At 35.7% G+C, this 14025-nt stretch overlaps 1 protein-coding gene across 3 annotated transcripts in view; it reads left to right on the plus strand.

Moving 5' to 3' along the window:
- Positions 1-1526: 1526 nt before the first annotated feature.
- The window catches only part of LOC138182436 (uncharacterized), a 340068-nt gene continuing 327569 nt past the window's right edge, over positions 1527-14025 (plus strand). For all 3 annotated transcript variants that reach the window (XM_069118274.1, XM_069118275.1, XM_069118278.1), the window contains exon 1: positions 1527-2284. The gene's annotated coding sequence lies outside the window, so the exon portion shown is untranslated. The remainder of the gene's footprint in view (positions 2285-14025) is intronic.

Below are 14025 nucleotides of genomic sequence, written 5' to 3' on the forward strand. Positions count from 1 at the left end.
ATACCTTACATATTCATTTTAAAGGTAAAACTACGATAGAAAAAAGATGCGCAAGTTATTTATAATAAGTGGTTGACTGTTGGATTTGTCATTGCAGTTATGCAGTTGCCTTATAAAATTTAATTATCAGATTTAAAGAGCATATTTGATTAGAGAGCATATTTGATTAGAGAGCAGAGAACAACATTTTTAATATTATTATGTATCATAAGATAAAAACCTATACTTAAGAAGAACAAGCATCATATGTCTTTATTTCACTGCGCAGGAATTGATCGATCAAACTTGACGCGCAATTGATTTTAATTTCGCATACGTTTTGCGCCACTTCTATTTCAAAGCGCGGGATCGACTGTAATGGTAAGTTGTGTTCCGAATTGAATAACACTCGCTATTTACAAAATTATAATTTTAGGTAATATATTTGGATGTCTATTTATCATTGTTTGTTACGGTAATCTAACGCAATATCACAATCGGGTCAACACAACCGTTCAAGTAATCACGACAATATGTATTCATCATATTTATGCTCACACATTCCACACATTCACTCGTAAGGTAACTACTATCGCAATTACTATAAAAGAACTGAATAATTACCAAGTTTTAACTTCGTGTAATTACCAAACTTTAGCGGCCACTTAACTTGTGTAGTCACTACACTCGACGCTGTGCAGTTTACCTTATCGCGCTAAAAAGCATTTTAAGTCGGTAATTATCATTGAAACCGTTAGAGGAGCGCATCGGTATCGAATCTGTGCCGATGTTCTGGAAGATGTGGTTCAGTGATACAGGAGGTTCGTGGAATCCCTTAACCATGGCGCGATAGCCATGTAGGCGAATTTGAATGCAGGCCACGTTGTTGGAAAAAAACCTCAAGTTCGAGCGTCTCCAGGAAGTCCGAGGTTAGGCGCCTCTCTCGCATCAGTGGTACACATACAGAAAGGGTAGGCGTGGCACTCTCTGCTGGCCCGTTGGATGCTTGCGCGTGCACACGGAGGGACAGAAACAGAAGGTATACACACGCGTGTATGATATAGGGAGAAACGTGCGAGAGAGACGAAGATGCATTGTTGTATGGTATATGTATTCTCGAACGAGAAGCGAGGTTACGCGATGGAATAGGATGGATTATACGGTGGATGCTTGTAACGGAGATAGATACAGAAGAGGACAGAACAAGTTAGCGCGTGGGAAAGAGATGGGTCAACTGCAAGAAGCATAAGGGTGAGAAGGATAGGAAAATGATAAGAGAAATCAGATACGAGAGAGATAGAAGCACTAGTACCGTAATTGGTGAGAAAAAGATGAACAAAATCGAAGAGAGACGATAGCATGGTGCAAGAGAGATGCCGTGAGTGCCAGGGAGACGAAGAGGCGACTAGAAAAAGAAGATTTTGTTCATTGTCGATGGAAAAGAGAGGGAACGAACTTGAACACATAGGAGGGGTAAGTTGGAAGAGTGAAAGAGAGGGGGTTATAGTGAGCGAGACGGGATGGTGGTTTCAGTCACCGCCCGATCCTCGGCGCGCACGGTTTTGGAGCGGGTGTTCTTCTCGTCTTCGTTGCGAGAATCGCCGATTAACGAGGTCGTTTAAGTTTAAAGAGTGAGCTACACCGTGTGCCTATCGACATCGACTGCTTGCCAATAAAAATTTCGTACCAGCTGGCCTAAACTCCGGTACACGCGATGTTGTCGATAAATTAACGGAACTTGTTTGTTGTTTTATCGATGGTCCAGCTGCGCGAGAAGTTGGAAAGAAAAGTGGTGTAACAATCGGTCCGGTAGCTCGTGTTTTTAAGACTGTTTCATCGAAAAGCAGTTTTCCAGTTATAAACGTTTCCTCATTTTAAAGAAGGTTGTTTATACTTCTCGTGACAAGTATCTTGAGCGACACTGTGTGAAACCTGAAATTTGATTAGTTTGCTGCGGTGAACAGTTATGACATAACCTATAATCTAAACGTTCGCCATTAATCGTGTATATCGATATATTGATTAGAGTGATCAATATGTGACCGATCGATATATCAGATTAGTCTCCATTGTCTTCAGAAACGAAACTTTGAGTCGTGAGTGGAGAGTAAAGGAATTTTTCTAGTGTATGGACCGATAGATTTTGTACGTTATCTATCGACGTGGATGGGACATTTTTCTTCTTCTACTAGCTCACAGAGACACGGACCACGGTCTTCGGCTCCTTTTACGGATTTTGTCGATCTGCCACTGCGAAATGCAGAGGTTTGCCTATCAGTGTCAGGCATTTTTTAGACAGATTTAGGTAAGTCCAATTTGAACTTACATTATACGGCCGGCAGGATAAATGATGTTTGAAAAAATTATGAGCGAAGCTCCGTTCGTGGATAGTATACGATATCAATTACATAGTTTCTTTTGATAAATTACCTCTTCTATTATATCTTAGGGAATGTTACTACATATTACAATTACGATTAAAGTGCAGAAGTATTTTGAAATATTTTAGAGATTAGTATTTTATTGCTGCATTACGTTTCACATTAACTTTATATCAATGTAATGAAAGAACGGAAGAAGAGGAAACAGTAATGTATAGAGCTCGATTTATTAATAAGGTTATCTAGCAAGTATCTTAAACTTTCATGACTAGAATTTTTTAATTTTGTATGTTTAATTTAATTTAATCTAACTCAATTCAAAACTTAGAAAATAGTAATTACTATAAATAGATGGCCTAGTATAATCACAGGGGTATGTGTAAGTTTAAAAAATTATGAAATTTTGGAAAAATATTTCAATTTACACAAGTTAAACAACAACAAAGGTTGTGTTTGAAATGAAGTATAGTGAAAATCTTCAAGTTTTCCTATCTACGTATATCTACTTTATTCAATTATTATATACGAGTAAAAGGTGTAAAAGGTTTAAATACAACAATATGCTCCAGAAACGAAAATGTATTTTCACATTCGTGTTTTTACATTCGCATTTAAAAATAATTTGTACTGCCTATGAAATGATTAAATTCACACGATTTTAATTTTCAATTAAATAACTTGTATATATGAATCCAAATTTCACTAATGTGAACGAGATCTAAGCTGTTATAATTGAAGACTGCAAGAAAGTAACACGATAAGTTATATTTTCCCCTCTTCATAACATTAAAATTACTTTAAAATAACTTTCCGCCCTGTATAACATACAAATTATTGTTTGTCATAATATTAAAATATTGTTTGTCATAACCTGTACCTTTAGCTTCTACAAAACTTTGTTAACTACATACATACATATATTTTTGGAGCTGAGGTTCTTTTTAATTTTCGCTATTTTATATTAAAATAATACTTTTTATTCGTAAAGTGACATTAAAATAAAAAAGTCAACGTTTATGCCGTTCCTCTGATCTTCAATTTGAAAATCAAACCACTAAAGCCAAGATTCTGCATACGAAAATATGTTACCATCATATATAATACATATACTTATAATTGAATAAACTGTTGCATTAGGATATAGTATATTTTCCTTCAAAACATCTTCATCTTCAGTTTGCAATTTAGGTTAAAATTCTGGTCGGGGGTGTAGCGATCTTGTAACGTGATTTATGCCGTTATTTCTTCATTACGAAATAATTGACTCGGAGAAAAGCTTCCTCGGGACTCCGTTCTCCAACGAGCCTCGAATATAGCGATCGACGTAAGAGACTCCTTTCCATTCCGTAACGGCTACTCTTATAAAACTGCTAGTTCCATTATTACTTGCCAAATATAATAGCGTCCCATTATCCGCGTATTTCTTCCTTAAATGCGGCTACGATGTTTTCGTTACTACGTTACGCGATACTTAATTTTTGAGTAAACGACCGATAAAAGAAGGCAGAGAAAGAAAAACGGAGGAGAAAGAGACGATCCAAAGGAGAAAGGAATCTAAAGAAAAGAAGAAAAAAGGGAGAAAGGACAGGTACACAGAGACAAGAGGAGCGCAGCGTATCTGAAAGTGGAGACCAACCGAAGGCGAAAGGCTATTTCGCTAATGGAAAGTCAGATCCACAAATCGGCGATACAGTCGTTTTCATTTCTTTGTGTTTTAAGACCGTTTCGAGGAACTTTTCAATCCGGGTCAACTCGCACATCCGATTTGGGTCGATATCGAACCAGGCTGTAAGGCTGCAAGAGGGTTGGAGAGCTTTGAAAATTGAAATTGTTATCGGTAGACACGTTATCAGAAACGGTATCAGCGTATCGTAAGAAACTTTCCTTGCCTTTACGAAGCGACGAGATTTTGCGTGGTTTTATGTGAGCCGCGCGAAGAACAGAGTCGTCAAGTATCGTGGTGGTTACTTCGCCGATGTCATTTCTTGCGCAAAATCCCGATATATTCTTATAGCTCTGAGAAATGTACGCGTAGACTCAACTTGTCGCATCTAGGATATAAAAACTTTACTTTTATTTGTTTTCATTATGTTTTTTTTTTATCTTGTTTCCTTCATCAATGTTTAGCTTTGGAGATTTGTAGCTGCGAGAAGCGCATTTCCTTTAATCATCCTCGAATAACGAGCACGTGTTTTCCACTTAGAAAGCACGGACTCTTTTCGCCCTCAATCCGAGTACATGGCTTACTGAAAGCCTTAATTAACGAATCAAATGTGAATACATACATCAAAGCGTGACGATAGGGATTTTCTGGTTAAACCGTTTCATGTACGCCGTTTCTGATAAAGTTAAATCAGACTAAAAGCCACGTATTTCCATGAAACAAAACAATGTCCGGCTCGATAAACTTTGAGAAAAAACACTTGGCTCAATGTAAATACTTTTCAGCGTACTGTTTGTGTCAATGTTCTGGGACGCGACCACATGCAGTCGTGGAGGGAGAGGTGAACCACAGAGAGTTGTCCCTCTCTCTATGTGTGGTTGCCAGTGTCACTCCCAAACAGCCTGTTGATGTTTTGCGGTTCGATTTAAAGGTTGCTACCGACGACGGGCAAATTCTGCGATTGCATTGTTCTAAGGTATTTTGAATATATAATCATGATGACAAATAAACAGTTGAAGTTAAAGAGCTAGTAATGTCGGTTTTGTCGATAGAAGTTTTTGGGAGTTTTTTTATAGACACATGTCTCTTTTTATAGAAAGAAGATAGTTTTAGTTACAGTTACAGTTTAAGTCCTCTATTTCAATGATTTCATAATGATGAAGAAGAACAAATTACCCAAGCAACGTCTTCAATTCTTTTTTGCATGTTTATTGCAATCTGCTTCAGTATTCTTATAAATCAACAATATCTAGTTATTAGAACTTGGTCGAAAATCAATATTATACTTTTCCATAAACCTAATACATATTGTGAAAATTTCTTAGAATTTGTGGAATAGGACGTTTAAGAGCGACATTGTTTTAAAAGATTTATGATAAAAATTGATAGGTTTTTGAAGTCAGATTAGTGAGATAAAATTCGTATGTTTCATGTTTGAGCATAGTCGATTATGTAGATTCGTGGATCCCGTGCAATTCTATAGTTACAGGTTGCAATAACGTCGATTATAGCGTTATGAGTTTACCATGGCGGATCGACAGATACGTGAACTTGGTGTAAAGACACGTTCCAGCGGATGCTGATTAATGTACCGTACGTGTTCGTTTAAGGTGCCTATATCGTTTCACCAATAGACATTAAATCGCAGAATAATGAGCTAGATAACGTTTGCTATAGATTCAAGTATACTATGTTGTCAGTCAAAGCTAAAGATTCCGATTTCAACGATAATAATGATGATAATGATAATGATAATGATAATAATTTTTATTCGTAATTAACGGGAAAAAGAACTCTCTTGTACATGTAGTTACATGTTACAGAATATTCCAGAAGGTGGATTTAAAGTAGAAAATAATAATTCTAGATAACACATGGTATAAATCAATGGTACAGATAATGACAGATCGTGTTCCTTTCTTAACCCCTTGGCCTACACGCTATCTGCCGATCGCGCGAGTCATCATAGTAAGCAAGAAGTTCGGTCGCGCGCCGTGCCATTCATCTGTTCAGCCGTGTGCCCGAACTGGCGCAAAATGTATACTTCTTATGACATGTATATTTAGGGGTTACAAAAGGAATTGTGAAATAATAAACAACGTTTGAGGACAAATAGTGTTTTTAAGAAGTCTAGGGCGTAATCATGATCAATTGATCAGTTAACAAAAACAATTTATTACTTCAAAGTGGATAATGAATCACTAGCAATTTGTAAATTACCACGAGTCAGACTCGTGGGTTCCGTTTATGGCACAAATTCTTTACCACGAGTCAGACTCGTGGGTTCCGTTTATGACACAAATTCTTTACCACGAGTCAGACTCGTGGTTTTCGCTTATGTCACAAATTCTTTACCACGAGTCTTGCTCGTGGTTATAGGCCAAGGGGTTAAAAATTCTCTAATATATTAACTCTTTGACTGCCACGTTGGTCATATATGACCGCCCACGGTTTCTCCTGTGACGCTACGGTGGTCATTGGTGACCGAAGCGCTTGAACTTCTTACAATTGTAAAAATTGAATGAAAATTGACAGTTAGGGCATTTTGAATATAACCGATAAATAGAAGATACTTTGAAATAAGAAGTGCCTCATTGATCAATTAAACATTTTTATTAGAAAAAATCAATGAATTTTTATTAGAAAGAATCAATAAAAAAAAAAGAGAACAAATCTTGCATCCAGCGATGCACTATGTTAAAACACTTTAAACATAAATGTGGCTCATTAATACAATCTGGACAGTAGATGGTCACTTAAGCTTGCCCTTCTTTCTTCTGCATTTCGTGTCGCACAGTTAAAAGTGTGCACATACCTTACTATTATATATAGAATGAGCAAATACTGTTTATTAATATCTTCTACACGTTTCAACAATATATTCTGGACGTTTTGCTTACGACGAAATAACGAATGCGAATGGTTTGTTGAAATAAACGGAGCCTTGTTATAATATGTCGCTACCAACTGTTACCAAGGCGCCACGGTAGTCACCCGTGACCACCAATAAGATACGGTCCATTGGGAAAGAACGTTGTCTTACATCGTCAATTTATTATTATTTTGCCATTATATGCTTTGAATAATAAAAATACTCCAGTGGTGTCCTGAGCGAAACATGTGATTTCGGCATGGCAGTCAGTGTTAAACTATACCAAATACTGAAGTATACTATAAATTATAGGTAAAAGATTTGCAATGACTTTGTTGTTTATATTGGTTGTAATATTAGCATGATAAAGTTCAATTTTAAAAGCTAATTATGCAATAATGACAGTTGCGCTAGTAATTGTAGAATTACTTTGTTTGAAAAATTCTTTACTTTTAAGTTGTTTCATTTTAAATATAAAGTTAGATAAAGGAGATTGTTCTAAAATAATAGTAAGGTTATCAATATTATTTCTATTGTTACATCGTTGTATCGTTTCTCTTATTAGACAATTTAAATTTATAATCGGTTAATTCCATAAAAACATAGAATGTATAGATAGAAGTTGCCATTAATTTGTTAGATGACACTGTTTTCTTCAAATAGAAACTTTTCAAAGAAGGTGAAAGTCAGTTAATTACTGATTCTGGATTATTATGATTCACGATATTGGTGAGGATGTGATAATTTTTGCTTACTAAATCCTTGATAACACGTAGCCTTTACTCATTTCGGTAGGATTCACAGAGAAACATCATTGCATTCCTTCCCTTAAAATATAACAAAAAATTTAGGAAACGTCAACTGTTGTTACGCAGCCTTAGAAAGCACTTCGATAATCTGAATAAACGCTCTTCTTGGAAATATAATTATGTTATTTCCATGTAATTCAACAAATTTATGTTAAAATTCACCAGTATGTTCAGACATTAACAAGTGATAGCATATACCATCTTAATATAAGTAAAACACAAAAATTGCGTCAACATTTTATTATATGGTAACAAGTTCTCCTCATCAGGATTTTTTTTTATATTTTCTTCCTTTCTTTCCTTCAAGCGACAAAAGTTTCACTTGCAGCTACTTCCTTCAAATCATAAAATCAAAATGATAGTAACCGTGAATATAAAAATATGTGAAAATGAATGAATGAAAATCAACCGTATCTTATTCAAGAAACATGCAATACGTATTTTTCTTCTATTCAAAACTTCCTCTTATTTCCATCTTCTATTCTTTTATTGTAGGAAGTAAAATCGATCATCGATTCTCTTTGTTTCGCAAATAGTTAATCCTTGATCCCTTCGATGAATGATAATAAGCGTAAAATTCCGTACCGTTTTGAGTAGAGTAATCGCTCGATAGTTATTGGGAACATTTTATACGGGGCGAGAGGATTTGTTCCGTAGTTGATCTTAAATTCACCGAAGCACGTACGGTATTGTATGCCATATTTAGGACGTCCTCTATAAGTTTGCTGATTTTGAACACACATCGAACATAGATACACATATTACGAAAGGAAATATCTCTCCGTTTTTCTTGTTGTATAACCACGAGCCATTGAGAAACGAGCAAGGCCGTTTTTACTTGCTTCGCGACCAAGTAACTGTGATAAATGTATACCACGATCCCGGATCGCTTCCGTTATTGTTTTGATATTTTTCTCATTCCATAGATGAGAAATGTTGATTTTCTCTATTGTTTCTCAATGATCGAAACGACTCGAGAGCCGAGCTAGGATCTCCTCGAAGAGATTCAGCTCTACGAGTCACTTGGTCGTTTGTATCGTATGTTGTGTTCCCCTCAACGTTCTCTATGGAAAAATAAATAATTCTAACTGAAAGCTATCTACATCGAGAAAGGAGAAGAAAAGAGAAAGGGTCTCGAAGGAAATACACACGCGGCATAGTCGGTGAAGTCAAGCGGCGTCAAATAAGATATCGTGAAGAAATCGAGAGGTTCGCTGGACAAACTCGATCGTTTTGTACTTTGACAATTTTCAGTTTTTCTCTCTTTACCATCTACCCGATAAGATATTTCATAGTTTCTATAGAGTCGGTGAACATCTAGACCAATTTAGCTATTATAAATTATTTAAGTTCCATCGAGTCAGATTAAAATGACGAAATTAGTCCGTTATACTCTTCTCGCGGGCTACTGCTCGAGAGCACAGGCTGTCACACTTCTTCGAAAGTTTCGTCGATAATCAGATCAAAAGCTCGTTAACTATTGAAAACTCTTGACACGCCGATAATGTCTCGCGTTTCGATCATCCCCCGTTCCCCTTCCTTCCTTTTTCCTTCTTTTCCTGCCGATTTTTCCTCCCCTCGTCTCCCACATCATTCTCTTTCTTTTACTTAGGGATTGGAGGGAACGCTGAGACTTCAACTTTTCCGTCCGGACCTGGGTGTAATTAAGGGTAACCAAACTCGCAAGTTTCTGCCGGCTCTTTGTCGAGAATAATGCCTTTGGAGACGGCGTACTTTAAATTGATCGACGACCACGTATTCCGTCGAACGTACCACGAAATCGTTTGCGTTGTGCTCACGATAGATTTACGAAATGACCTGGATTTTTCTGCTGGTTACGCTTGAACCGTGTTCTTTTCGATATAGGAATCGTTTAATTCCTTCTTTCGGTGTGAAATATATTTATACGTTCAATATTAGATACTAATGTAAAATTCTGTAAACATTCTCAAAAGAGAACAAATTTTTTTGAGAATATAAATTTTTAATATTTTCATGTTCTGATTAGAGTTTACAATTTCTCCGAGTATGAACGCGCTGCATAAAAATTCCAGAACGAGGTTACATACGAATATGAAATCAAATACGAAACTAAAGAAGTCACGTCCGTAACATAAAATGAATCTACGATGTTGTTTCTAACAATTACAATATTTACGTTCTAATATAACTACCATTGAAACAATTCTACGCGAAATTCGGTTTCCAAAAAATTTTTGTGGGATTTGCTACAGTATGTGGTATGTATATACTTACAGTTTTTGATAAAAATATTTGGATACTTACCTGTTAGCGGCAACGCATTCTCGAAACAGTATAATGGCAAGTGGTCCCCTGCTATTTAGCCTTACCATAACTGACAATGAGTCAAGGACTCAAGAAGGATCTTGCCAGGGTGTTTGAGTGAATGTTTAGAAAGTCCATAGCGAGCGTGCAGCGCTTCCAAGGCATTGAGCTATGAGGTGTCGATATTACTGTTTGACGGATGCGTGAAGTAATTTGCAAATAACGAGCGAACCAACGTTGCGTTGCCAGAGAGTAGACACATTGTTTAAAGCTTAAAGGATTAAACGGAGTGGGCCGAGTGGTGGAGGAAGGCAACGATGCTTTTTGGTAAGCGAACAGTAAGGGACGGGAGACGGTACTTAGCCTAAAGCCAAGATTGTCTAAAACATTAAGCTTGAAAAATCATCTAGAGTTTTTAACATATTTTAATAAACATATATATGTTTTTCATAAAAAAACATTCATGTATATATTACGTTTATTATATAAAACATTTTGAAATTTCAGTCGTGTCTCATTACAATGTATATGAAATTTCAAAATGTTTTTATAGAACACATGCGATATGAGCCATTTAGAAGCCCTATTGATCAACTCCATAAATTGAAAAATACAGAAAGGTGATAATATTACAAATATTAAAATGTTTTTAAATTTACATTAAATTTACGTAATTTTATTGCAATGAATCAATTTATATAGGTAGGCCATTTGTTGTATGCAATGAGATTAAAAAATTAAAAGTATTGAGTTGATCAATTTGGTTTTTAAGAAGCACATATGTTCATACAAGTTTTCTATAGTAAATATCCAAAAACTTTCTGTATGTACTGTATATAGATACTTTAGCGCGTTTGCAAGTTGTTACACATATTGTTTGGAGAGACGACAGAGAAGATGGCAGACAAACAATAGAGAAACGAACGAGACATAGGAGGATCGCGATGTCAAGCATTCGGCATTCGTATAATAGTACAGGCAATAATTCGTAACGACGTGAATTATGCATGACTTTGTAGCCGATAGATTATGCATTGTAACCCGACCGCGTAAAACTCGCGAGAATATAATTTTACCGAGTATCCTCCGCTATTATCAAACATTAATTACCCGACTCTGTAATTTTATCGTGTACCAATCACTAATACGAACAGCGCGTCGATTATTGTTTCATTAACAATCCGCGACTGATACAACACGCAATGGCTAATCAATAGTTGAATGTAATTCAATTCAGTGTATTGTACTATGAAACGCTTACTATAATTTTTCCTAAGATGATAAAGCTTGGTGCAGTCGAATAATGTGATATTCTTGCGATTTTGCATTGAGTGTTTTAAAATACTGTACTGATACTGATAAATCCAAATGTTCGTAAAGTGTCACGATCGTAGAAAGTTTATAAACATATGTTATTTATAATTTAGTAAAAATTTTCCAATATTTGCTAACATTTTACGTGACCAATAGACAGTGGATTGTGGACACTGGGCTTATGTTTCGTTGTGAATTTATAACGCCGCTGTGCTCATTCCCTTTTCGACGGAATTTCATAAGCATCTCGCGCACCCCTAAAAACCACTCCTATGGAATTTCTCATAACGACGGCTGTTGCTACGTTGTATGTGAGATTTTTACAGACGATGTGTTTTTCCATCTACCATCCACTTTTTTCTCAGTTTACTACCTTCCATTTTTCGAGTAGACTTTGATTGCATTGGGGTTTTCTTGGATCGTCTCGATGATATTGATGAACTGGAAAACATTTGCATTTCAATATTTTGTTCCTTATTCAGTTTTTTTACCGTATATTTAAAAAATATACATTATAGATATCCAAACAGAACTAGCTCAGATATATTCAAAACTTTTTATGATTTTAATTGAAAAATTGGTCATCCAGTTTAAAGAATATTAGGTAGTGTGAACAGTCAGTCAATCAAAAATGCAATAAAAGTATCTTTCAATCATCCTCGGGGGAAGATAATAGACATATTTGAATTAATAAAAGAAAATTGATCTTTTTTACTTACGTTGTATTCTGGCCTTTCTAGGAACCGTATCTGCATTTGGAAACCGTACGTTGTACCGTGTCCAGTCGCTGCTTAGCCGGGGTCACTTTTACAACTATTGTTTTTAAGAACGGGTGGCCTCAAGCCGGACATACTTGCTGCAATCTCTAGATGAAACGAAGACCAGAGACATTCCCGGCACATCGGCCCTTTAATCTTTCCTATTTTTTCCCAGTCTAAGGAATCCCACAAGAACTCCTCTGCACATGCATTAACCAGCTGTCAACGCGACAAGTCAACTTTCTTTTCTCAAAAACTCCCTGCGAAACGTAAACTCGGTAGGAAGAAGAGTAATCGTGTATTATATTACAGTTTAAATATATTTAATATATGTTGGTATTAAAACTGTTGAAAATGACAACGTGAGTTCGTGTTCGCCATGCATATGCAGATGCGTTAGTTATAAGAAATAGTAACTAGAGGATGATCCTAGTTACAATCGATAGATTTAATCGATAGGCTTAAGATGCTTTTTTGTTTTTATCCCTAATTTTTGTAAGCGCGTGCAATAAAGGTTTTTTTGGCTCAGAACGGTGTGATAGATTTATCCATTCAATAAAATAATAACTATTCTGATCTTATATCTGAGTATAGAAATAACAACAAAAACCATCCAATTTCTCGATCCACACCCTGAAATTCAATACTTACTACACTTTGGCAAATTACCAGTTTTATAATTTATGCTAATACGATGTCAAGTCTTCTTGACGTGTGATCTCCAAAAAAATTTTCGTAGATCGATGCAGTAACGAAGCAGTTTACATTTACAACATTGTTCCCTTGTATACTTTATGTGCAATTATGCAAAGTTGATTCTACACAACTTCATTTGCGATTCAACACGTGGTTTGTTGCGATTCAATTTTCATTTTCGAGTTAATTGTACTTTGTCTGGCGATCGCGCGCAATTTCTAAACACGTTTGCATGCAATATATTCTGTGGTTCAAATCAGATATGATTGTTTAACGCGATACGGAAAGGTGACGTTTTATAAATGCTATATCCCTGTACGTGATTTCGCTAGTTTGTCTATTCGTAGATTTGTCGACGGGAGAAACTATAATACTTACGCTTTCGTGCGATTTCATGAGATTTGATTCGGCTTGCTTTTCAGACCTTAATATTAATTCGTATAACGAATGCGTTCTTATTGAAGCAAAGGGAGAAAGAGAATGTGAGCTACAAATTTTATTTGTCAGGAAAGTTATTGTCAGTAAGAGAGATGACTGATGAGACACCGTTACGAACTGTAACTGATTTATGTAGTATCATTACCTTTTGCTCGATGAACATACAAATGTCAAGAGGAGTATTTTCCAATGCGATATAATCTACGACAATTTTGGAATTGCGACTAAAACAGTTTGAACTTTTGATGAGGAGTTTTGCTTAAAAGTGCGCGTGACAAGTTTACATCATTTTTTAATTTTGTATTGGAGTAATCTTACATGTATATACAGTGTCTGAAAAACTAGCATACCATTGTATTTATTATAGTATTTGCATACTAATTAAATTTCAACGGCTATCTGTATATTCCTTTATCATTAGTATTATATATATTATTTATTTATTTATATTTATATTTATGTCAAGTAGCTTCAGATCTAGTTTTTTAGATCTAGGTTTTTAGCGGTATTTATTGGTAGATGTTTTTTAGACTTTAATATGTATGGGTTCGTACGGGTACCTGATGTACTTTTTATGTTTTCTGGCCCATCTGTTTGCGTTGTGTCACTGCTCGTTATACTCTGTAACCCTATATGGATGTTAATATTAGGTTAAGGAGAGTGGAAGGAAGTTGATAAACAATAGAACCAATGAGAGTATTGTGTACAATACAGATCAGAGGTATCGTCGGGAGGGGCGACTGTCGATAAGGAATATTGTAAACCAAGTTCATTCTATGGCACCATAGGGACTGAAATTATAATAAATCTATCTGTACTAATTAAATTT

This window comes from Bombus flavifrons, chromosome 8 (genome assembly GCF_040668555.2).
Source record: "Bombus flavifrons isolate JBK064 chromosome 8, iyBomFlav1_principal, whole genome shotgun sequence".
NCBI classification, from domain to species: domain Eukaryota; kingdom Metazoa; phylum Arthropoda; class Insecta; order Hymenoptera; family Apidae; genus Bombus; species Bombus flavifrons.